The sequence below is a fragment of the Numida meleagris genome, chromosome 1 (assembly GCF_002078875.1).
Source record: "Numida meleagris isolate 19003 breed g44 Domestic line chromosome 1, NumMel1.0, whole genome shotgun sequence".
NCBI classification, from domain to species: Eukaryota; Metazoa; Chordata; class Aves; order Galliformes; family Numididae; genus Numida; species Numida meleagris.
The window spans coordinates 131,300,160-131,310,352 of NC_034409.1; the positions used below are offsets into that span (position 1 = coordinate 131,300,160).

Here is a 10,193-nt window from a genome sequence, read left to right on the forward strand (position 1 = left end):
GCTGCGAGACACGAATGCCAACATAACATCCGAAAAAAGGAAACAGTTCATACAGCCCAGGGGGCCTTCTGTCATGGCAAACTGGCTGCGTAGAAGCATTTGTATTGTCCATCTCCTTTGCTTGTGTGCCACCTTTTCATTTTTGCTCCAGTGGCCTATGCATGGAAGACCCTTTTTCCTGAGACATGCTATAATTTCCATTATAGGCATACTTACTACTCTCAGCAAACACTGTACTAAGGACTATATAAACGTGTCATTAGAGGTGGTCCTTGTCTTGAAAAATTCATGTTCAAAAGATGAAAGACCAGCATATTCTGGGGAAAAAAAGGATGCAGTACACTGCTAGAAGACAAGAAAAGGAACACATAGCTTGCCTGCAGGTATAATTGGAGCTCTTGCCAGAATTTACCCTCAGCTCAGCTTCAAACTTGTTCTTGCTTCCCCAGGATGCTCAGCATGGCTTTGGGAATGGGATAGTTCTGTCCCATTGCAGAGATCAAAAATGAGACATCTGAGCTCATCCTTCTACAGTCCCTCTGCAGTCAGCCAAGAGATTTAGGCATTTGCAGGACAACTACTCATTACTACCACCATCTACTGAAAATAAACTATGTTTCCTATTTCAGAATGTTAGAACCAAATGATGGTTTTCTTGATCATTTCTGTCCCTAATCAAAGGCTAGTGTCTCTGGTGTGGGCAGAAATTGAACTTCACATATATTTTAATGTATGACACGAAACACATGCCTATGTCTGCCTTCGGTACCTTATCTGTTCAGTGTTTTAGGATTTCTTGGGTAACTTCTTAGAATCAAGTATGGTATCTTCATTTCAGCCTAACTTGCAAATTGGAAACTGTTAACTAATTCAAAAAGCTTCTCAAACTTCAAAATCATTTATATATTCACAGGAATTTTTCTTCTGAGCTCACTTGCATCATGACCTTTAAAGAAAAGTACAAAGACTGGGAAAAAAATGAAATAAATGGTAATTAAAGCAGCTGATTTTTTGTAGCTCGATAGCAGAAACTCTGTGTAGTTTCACTTAACTGCAGTAATATCTGAGTCAGGCCCTGTCAGATGATCCTGTTGGCTGATGTGGTTACAAACCAACAGCTGCGTATTGAGAAAGCAAGAAAACTGAAGTCCTTACAAAAGCATAAGTCTTCCACGTATCTCTAGTACTTCTCTGTCTCTCTGTCTCTCTCTCTTTCTGTCTCACTCTCTCTGACCATGCTACTGATATTCAGTCAAACCACAGAGCAGAAGCTGTATTTCCTAATATCTTCAGAGAGTCATGCACATTTACACACCTGTACAGATAATTGATATGTAATGTGTATGAGTGACGCGCCAAAAAAAACAGAAGGGTAAGGCTTATATTTAATGTCAATTTCACTTTTATTCATTTGTTATAAACAGTTTCAAATAAAGCACATCACAGCCCTGGAAAAATAGCATCTCTGCTTATAACTGACACTGCACACCACCAAAAAGAGTCTGGTCCCACTGATGTGACTCCCACCCTTTAGGTATTTATAAACAGTGATGAGGTCCCCTCTCAGCCTTCTCTTCTCCAGGCTGAACAGAACGCAGGTCTCTCATCCTTTCCTCAATACAGGAGATACTCCAGGCCCCTCATCTCCTTTGCAGGTCTCCACAGGATTCTCTCAAGAAGTTCCCTGTCTTTCTTGAACTGGGGGGCCACAGTACTCCAGATGCGACCTCACAAGGGCACACTGCTGGATCATGGCCAAACTGTTGTTCACTGGAACACCTAAGTCCTTCTCCACAGAGCTCCTTTCCAGCAGGTCAGCCCCTTATCTGTACTGATGCATGCTGTTATTTCTTCCCAGGTGCAGGATCCTACACTTGCCCTTGTTGAACCTCATCAGGTTCCTCTCTGCCCAACTCACAGGTCTGTCCAGGTCCTGTTGAATGGCAGCACAGCCATCTGGTGTCTGTATGTGTGGGTGGTGCAGCTTGTCAATACTGCTGTTAGCATTACCTCCAAGTGGTCACACATGCAGGTGGCACTTGAGTGAACTGAATGGCTGCTTCACATCTTGCTCACAGAATACACAGAAACTCTTCCCGAAAGCAGTGCTCTCTGCAGGGTGTAACTACCGAGTTATTCAGCAAAAGGGAATGGTTATCTTATCTTATAGTGATGTGTATATTTGCCAGTTTCATTTTTCTGTTTGTTTTTCTTAGCCTGAGCTAGTGTGTTCCATAACTCAGCTAACTCCTATCTAGAGAGTATCCTGGAGCAGCTTTCTTCACTCTGCAGTTAAAACACTGCATTCACCGACAGCACTGACTGGGTCTGCATCATTAATATCTTCACTGTGACCACAGGAGATAAACAAAGATACGTGCAGATACGGTGACCTGTTGTTTTTCCCTTTTACTTCCTTGTCCCAAGGATTATGGCTTGCTTGTTTTAAGACACTGAAAATGAAATACTTCTAATGCAGCTGATTGCAACAAACAGATTGTGGGGGAGGACGGAGGGAGGATTCAGTAGGTAAGAGATAGAGGAGGTTTTTTTTAGCAAGTAAATATTGTGGTGCATTTGCCTTGTCTTTGAATCACATTAAATATACACACTGTTAAAACGCTATTGAAATGTTCGAATGCCAGTGTTGCAGATGAAAATCAATAGGATGCTATTAGGCTCATTATGTTGCTGTTATGCATCATTAAAATGCATTTAAAAGCTTTCAACAGAAAATGGGAGATGGGATGAATAAGGAGATGTTTTGAGGAAGTGCAGCACAATTAGAGACAGCCGCAAGAGCAACTTTGTAGGCAGTTGGAAAGGAAGCCCTGCAAGGAGCTCACTAGGTGTAGGAAATAAACGGGAACATTACAACATGGATGAGACAAAACTGATACAGACAAATCAGTGGAGCTACACTGCTGGAGGAAAGCAAAATCATCAAATACTTTTTAGATACATTTGCAATTTAAGGTTCTCTCTTCGTCTAGGCTATAAATATCATTATACAACAATGCTCTGTAATGCATCTAAAATATATTTTACCCTCTTGAGCAAAAGGACTGTACTAGGTCCTAAAAGCATGTTTAAAAATTAGCATTTCCAAGCCTCCTTCTGACCAAATGTCACTTGGAAAAGCATCACATCATCAGATACTCAAACCTACTTCTTCTCTATCTGGTATGGATTTATAATGAAAAACTTTTGGTCTAATATTTAAATGTCTGTATGTGCTTTTAAATGAGTAAGTATGCACACACACAATTATATTCACTGGAGAGAAAGAGAGGTTCCTTTCTAAAATTCTGAAATGTTCTTCCTAAAGGGAAAGAATGAGAAGAAGGGACTCTCCCAATGGCTGGGAGTTTAAACAGGCAAGAGGGACAACAGATTTCTAGTCCCCACACACATACATTTTTATGCTTTCATACCTGACTGTCATTGCTTGCATTGTTCCTGGCACAGGACCAGAACAGAAACCACCATCCTGCATCTCACCAAGCACCTTCTCACTAAAACCATCAGATCCTGCTTTACTCCTTTCCTTCCAGGACTCCTCAGTTCCTGTAAACAAAGGAAAGTAACTTTAGACAGAGATGAGTTTTCCCCCCTGCTCCTAGTAGAGCCATTGCCTGATTTAACACCTTACAGGCAGAGGAAGAAATAGAACCTGAAAGTCCCCGTTCTCAAACAAAAGCTCTTATCAGCTCTGAATTATTGAACACTTTTTCAGAAAGCAGATTTCAAATTTGTAGTCTAAGCATAAAGTCCTTCCTCCTGCAAAGATTCAACTGATATTGATTTTAGATGAATACAGAAACAAAGCATAAATCGAGTCATTGAGCCAGGGAACAGAAATAGTGCCAGCTGAGTCAGACGTGCAATTGCAGAGCTCAAATTATAAATGCTGAATACTCAAATTAAAGTTCACAGTGAAGAGTTCCCAACCAATGTTTACACAGAACACATGCTCACCAATTTTTGAATTAGCAATGGATTTTTAAAATCCTTGCCTAATTAAACAAGGGGAAAAAAAGAAAAAAAAAAAGGACAAATGAAAGGATCATTTTGCTTCAAATCATGTTCTGAAGAGAAAATGTTTTAGAGTTATCACAGAAGGGTTTCCTAGCCAGAAAAAGAGTCTATGCACAGATATATACGCCAAAAGTCATATTGTATGCTGCTTTTTTGTTCTAGTATGACCCTTCTGGAGTTTCACCATTTACTTTAATTGAGTCCAAACTTCCATCTCTTCTGGAAGTGTCTAACATACTCAAGAAACCAAGTAATTGCACTAACATGACTTTACATGAGTGAGCAGCTGGCATTTGAAAACTGGCTTAAAATACAGAGGTATCATTAAAACTCACAGCAGCTAAAGAATTCATCAACAATCATGTTCGTTTTCTGAATGATCAAGGAACAGCACTTACGAAGCCACTGTAAAATGGTATTTGGGGTGTTTCTTAAATGTTCTTCGAGTTACGTCCAAGAATCACTTGGCATCTTCAAGGTCTGATGAACAAGCGAAGATGTCATCTCACATAGTTACTCAGGAAGGCTTTTAGGCATTGTTAGCATGCCAACATTGTTGATTGCTCCAGGAATAATAAATCTGTTTCTGCACTGGTGGTCTCATCTTATGTTTTGAATTGAAGAGTTGAACTAGGAAGGATAACATACAGTGGTCACTAGAAAGCCACAGATGAAGAGACTCACACAAAACATACATTCTCCCTCCCCTTTTGGATATGTTGCTATTTAAAATACACTGTAGATGGGCTGGGTCGCTTAAATTATTACGGGAAGGAATTTGTCTACAAGAGAAAAGTCTTGTGAGAATAAACAAAACAATCTGGAAGCGTTCTGATTTCCCCTTTAACTTCAAGGTGTGACTTAATTCCTTCCCACCATGTTCTTCCCATGTGAAATGCGGGACAAAAATACACTGGTGGAAGTTGCTTCCTAGCCGAAGTACTCAGCTTCTTTGCTAAAAGAAACTCAAATACTTGCAGCACAGCAAGTCAATTTAATATACCTCCTTTGCCACTTTTTTCTTTTGCCTCTCTAATGCTGTCTTTTTCGTTGCTCCTTCATCAGTATTTTTTTCCCCGAGTGCCCACAGTGCATTTTCTGTTCCTCGGCGTTATCTAAAATACCATAGCAAACAATAACATAATCAATTTTAATAAGGAAAGGAAGAAAAACAAATTCTGCAGTTCAACTGCATGGCCTTTCCCTTAGCTTTGCCGGCTAATAGGAAATCAAATCAAGTCAAATCAAATGTGCTCCTTTGGTTTCAGATCTAATTTTCCAGCAACAATTACCATTTCTCAAAAGATGATGTCAGTTTAAACACGAAATGAAGTTCATACTCACAGTCATATAATTTGAAAAGGTTTATTTGTACTTGTAAAGGTTGTCTGAAATCTGTGCATTCCTATTAGCATTTATGAGCCAACAGGAGGATAGAGCTAACAAAGGAGCCTGAGAGCCAGTAATTTAAGTATAGCCCCAATCCCTTTCTCCCTCCTTAGGAATTCAAAGCATGACGTTTACTGAGGTTCTTACTTAAGCCCCATTTAAAGAATGATGGGTATATTTCATGCTTTTATTGATCATTTAGAAGCTTTTCTATAAGCCATCTAAAAGAAACAGAGTATGTTCAGCCTGGTCCCAGAGAAGCTGTACTGCAAAGGCAGCAACGTGAACTTTTCCCTTTGCGCCACTGGGCTGTGCTGCGGTGGAGTGCCAGCCTGGAGGAGCAGGGGCCCAGCCTTGCCCCCTGCATGCAAAGTGATCCATGTGAGAAGTCAGATACGTCTGAGGACTCGTTTCCTTGAGTCTCTACTAGTATCGCACACTCTCACTTCTTTGTTACATAGATGTTGAGCACAAGAATATCCTCTTTTGCAGCACATTTACTACAACACTTGCGTGGGGAGTATTTTAGCCCCATCTTTTTCTTAGATTTTTTGCTACCCTGAAATGGTAATCTGTTTCAAAATCATCATGACTTCAGTATCTCCTTTGTCAACCGATGTTTGTTCCCATCCCGCTTCCTATAAAGTATTCCATCTTCTAAATTGTTAGCTTTCCTGCTCTGACTAGAAACCTTTTCATTTGGATAGAAGGATTTCAGATGGCTGCATTAGCCACGTATAAGTAGCTTTCTTTTTTGCTATCTCAGTCAATGGGGAGAGATTTTATTGCTCTAAGGGCTGTTTCTGCGATTCTACATCCATTATTCCAGTAAGACCATTACGCAAGAGCGGTTTGCATTTCTGAAATTTATGGGAAAAGGAAAGAGAGCTTTCTCTTTCTCAACAGGTTTCTCCTTCTTGCTACAAATCTGCTCTGCTGTCTTCAGCAGAGTTTGTTATTAGCAGCAGGCTGAACAAAAAAGGTTACCTGGGCAGAAGCACCACGATTCTATTTGATAGTGGATTAGCACACAGAAAACTGCCCTTCACTTACGGTACAATTTTAGGCAAGATCATTTCTAACCACAAACCTCTTCCCACCAAAAAAAGGAACAAAGAAAAGTTTTGCCAGCACACCAGAAGCAGAAAATCTGCCGCTCACTCTCAGGTTAACAGATAAGTGCAATGTACAAGAGCACTGAGGGAAAAAAGCTAAAGGAGAAAACCTGAATTAATTCTTTGCATCTCTACAGGGATCTTGGAGTTGTTCCCAGGCTTTACTGAGAGGGTGCAAGTCAAGAGAACTGTCTCGCAGTGAAGAGTTAGTAAGAGATGTGAGATGAACTGTATAAAATGAATCATTATTCATCACCAGGATCTGATGGGACTCACTCAAGACATTTATTTCAGCTAAAGGATGAGGAGGTTAAATCACAGTGTGCAACCTTCTCATCAAAATGGTCTCAGTAGCAAAAAAATAGGGGTAGAAAGTGTGAGACCAATCGTTCAAAAGGCCACGGAGAGAATCCAAGAAACTCTAAGCCATCAAGTCCAATTTCTGTACTGATAAATGCAAAATAAAATACTGTGATGAAGGTGGGGTGGAAAAAGAAAGAATCCATCCCTTTTGCAGTGGTGGATGCTTCCTAACTATTGCTGCTGAGGAATGATAAGAAAAGTCATTGAGGACAGCTCTTGTATAGTGTCAGATCAATGTTCATGGCTTAAATAGAGCAAACAATGTGAAAAACGGAGCAGAGAAATAAACAGGACTCAGTGTATAAAGGTGCATAACTGTATAAATCTATGGAAGACTCACAGTTGAATAAGGCAGAAGTAGGAAAAGCAGAGAAGGGCAACGAGGATGTCAGAACACAGAACAGGACATCTGTTATGTTATGTGGACATCGGTCCTCAGAAGGGGATGTAGCTTAGAGGGGAGCAGCTGAGGTGTGCTATGATAAGAGATACACAGAACATGATGAGTAATGAACAGAGTGGAGAAGGAAGTACCGTTTTGCACAGCACGGCTCTTGAACTGCAGAGCTCATTGCCACAGTGTTTTATGCATGCCAAAAATATAAGCTGGTTCATGAATCACTGAAGATGAGCTCAAGGAAGAAATGTTCATCGGGGCTGGGAATGAAGAGCATTCAACCTTTGAATTGGGAAGTACCTAAACTGGAGGTGGCCAGAAGCCAAGAGCACACAGTGGAAGTGCCACTCTGTGCTTTCCCTGCTAGATCTTTTCTCTAGCATTTCTGCTTACCAGTCATGGACAACAAACTGAGCTAGATGAGCATCGTCCTATGTTCTTGTGTATAGTTATGGACATTTAAAGCTGCAGCTACTTCTTTCTTTCATTTAGACCAGCAACTCCTATCAGGAAAACTTAAGTTTTGCTGTAATAAGCTATCATTCTCCCGAGCCTTTTGTATCCTCGTATCAAACCATATCCCCTCATCTCTGTAGGAGGTTTAGCAAAGACGCAGAAACAGCCACCAGAGCCTTTTCCACTCTGCAGACCATTGACATGGTTTCACCTTCTCAATTTATTGCAATAGTTCTTCAGACCCAGCAAAACAAACCTCTCTGACCAGAACAAAGAACTACAACAACTTCTTCACAGCTGAGCGAAACAGATGGGAAGACAGAGTTGGCCAGTTCGGCATGTTCTCAACACCTCTGTCATCCAAAACATCTTCCCAAAGACTGAGTGTGCAAATCAGATGCCAAAGTTCATCTTTCTACTTATTTTGCCAGAAAATTAGATTTCTGAAGATTTTTACTTTCCCGCAGCACCTTCCTCTATAAACTACCTAGTTTTCACCTTTTTTTGACTTAAGAGATATTTGACTACTTCTCTGTATGTGTTGCAAGTAAGGGTAGAAAGCCTTTGTATATGCCCATGCTTTCCCAAGTTCTCCAGCCAGCTCTTCTGCACACCTCCAAAGATTATTTCCTCAGCAATTTGCAATTCTTTTATCTTCTTCCCAAAATTTATAAGTTCTTGCTTCAGTTGTTAGCAAATTGCAAAATCCCAAGGACTCTTCCATTTCCTAGGACAGGCTGGCCATGGCAGCAAGCCCAATGGCATCCTCTTCCATTTGCTTTACTATTCTAGCCATGTACTTTGCAAGCAGACCTCTCAATGTAATCTAGACAGTCAGCGAGTAGCTGCTCTAACAAGAATCCTTTTAGATTATCCCTTAGGTGTCTGTAGACTTTGTAATGTTTTGTTTTGTTTTGTTTTGTTTTTGGGGGGGTGTTGTTGTTGTTGTTTGTTTTTGCTTGTTTTTCCCAAAGTAGTCACTTTTTATCACCTATACATGTAGTTGAAAAGTTGGGCATGAGCCAGCAGTGTGGACTTGCAGCCCAGAATGCCAACATTATCCTGGGCTGCATTAAAAGAGAGGTGGCCAGCAGGGAGAGGGGGGTAACTGTTCCCCTCTGCTTTGCCCCTGTGAGGCCCCATTTGGAGTATTACATCCAGGTCTTGAGCCCCCAGCACAAGAAGGATGTGGAACTGTTGGAGCAGGTCCAGAGGAGGGCCAAGATAATCAAAGGGCTGGAATACTTCTCCTACACAGACAGGCTGAGGGAGTTGGGCTTGTTTAGCGTGGAGAAGGCTCTGGGGAGACCTCATTGCAGCCCTCCAGAAATAGAAGGGAACTTACAAGCAGGAGGGGGACTGACCTTTTAGATGGTCTGATAGTGACAGGACAAGGGGGAATGGATTTTAAGTAAAAGAGAGAAGATTTAGGTTAGACGTTATGAAGAAATTCTTCACTCAGAGGGTGGTGAGGCGCTGGCACAGGCTGCCCAGAGAAGCTGTGGTGCCCCATCCCTGGAGGCGCTCAAGGCCAGGTTGGATGGGGCCCTGGGCAGCCTGAACTGGTGGGGGGAGCCCTGCCCATGGCTGGGGGTTGGGACTGGATTATCTTTAAGGTCCCTTCCAACCCTAGCCATTCTAAGATTCTATGTATGTGAAGCCTTTACACCTCTCAGATCTTGTTTTCCTTCTCATTTGTTACTTTGCTTGTATGCAGACCACTACCTTTCAATTTATATTATTTTATAAACCAAATTCCATCTCTTACACCAGAACGGCTCACTAGAAAGCCAGGGTCTTCTGGGCTGTGCAGCCTGGAGGTGCTCATCTGAGGGAACGCAGTCACTGCTACTACATGAATCAGACCACAGAAGCAGCGTCTGCTTTCAGGGCCTTCCAAGTCCTCCTTCCTCAGCACGAACCACAGCCAGTCTACCACAGCCAGTCTCTGCTCCACGCGCGGTGGCAGGTGGGAACAGGGCCCAAGGGAACGGAATGGAGCCGTCAGGGGAGGGGCAGCTGGGGGTTAGGGAAAGGTTCTGCACCAAAGGGCGGTGGGCATGGTACAGGCTGCCCAGGGCAGTGGGCACAGCCCCAAGCTTTCCCCCCTCTCCCCCTTCGCTGAGCACTCCCCTCCCGAGCCGAAGCCGCACTGTGCCGGACTCACAGTACCGGACTCGCGCTGCCGGACTCCCCCTACCGGCCCCAACGGCTGCCGCGCCGCGCGCCGCTCCCATCCCATCCCATCCTGCCCAATGGGAGCGCGCGGTGCCGGCCAATCCCCTGCACTCCCCCGCCCCGGCCGGGCGGATCGGGCCAATCTCATCTCGCGAGACAGCGCGGCGGGTCCGGGCGCGGCGGGCGGATCGCACCTCCCCTCCCGCGTCGGGGCGGGTCGTCCCACCGGCTCCGCAGCGGCCGCGCCGCCTTACGGC

General features: G+C 43.1%; 1 long non-coding RNA gene across 4 annotated transcripts; it reads right to left on the bottom strand.

The window, feature by feature from the left end:
• LOC110406651 lies at window positions 1,396-10,165 on the bottom strand. Of its 4 annotated transcripts, XR_002443545.1 has the most exons (5): window positions 9,527-10,163; window positions 5,042-5,153; window positions 4,437-4,668; window positions 3,435-3,567; window positions 1,396-2,453 (listed from the first exon to the last, which is right to left on the bottom strand). It is a non-coding gene; the product is annotated as an uncharacterized LOC110406651 (long non-coding RNA). The 4 variants fall into 4 exon arrangements; XR_002443546.1 differs by having other exon boundaries at window positions 1,396-3,567; window positions 9,931-10,165; XR_002443544.1 differs by having other exon boundaries at window positions 1,396-3,567; window positions 9,527-10,165.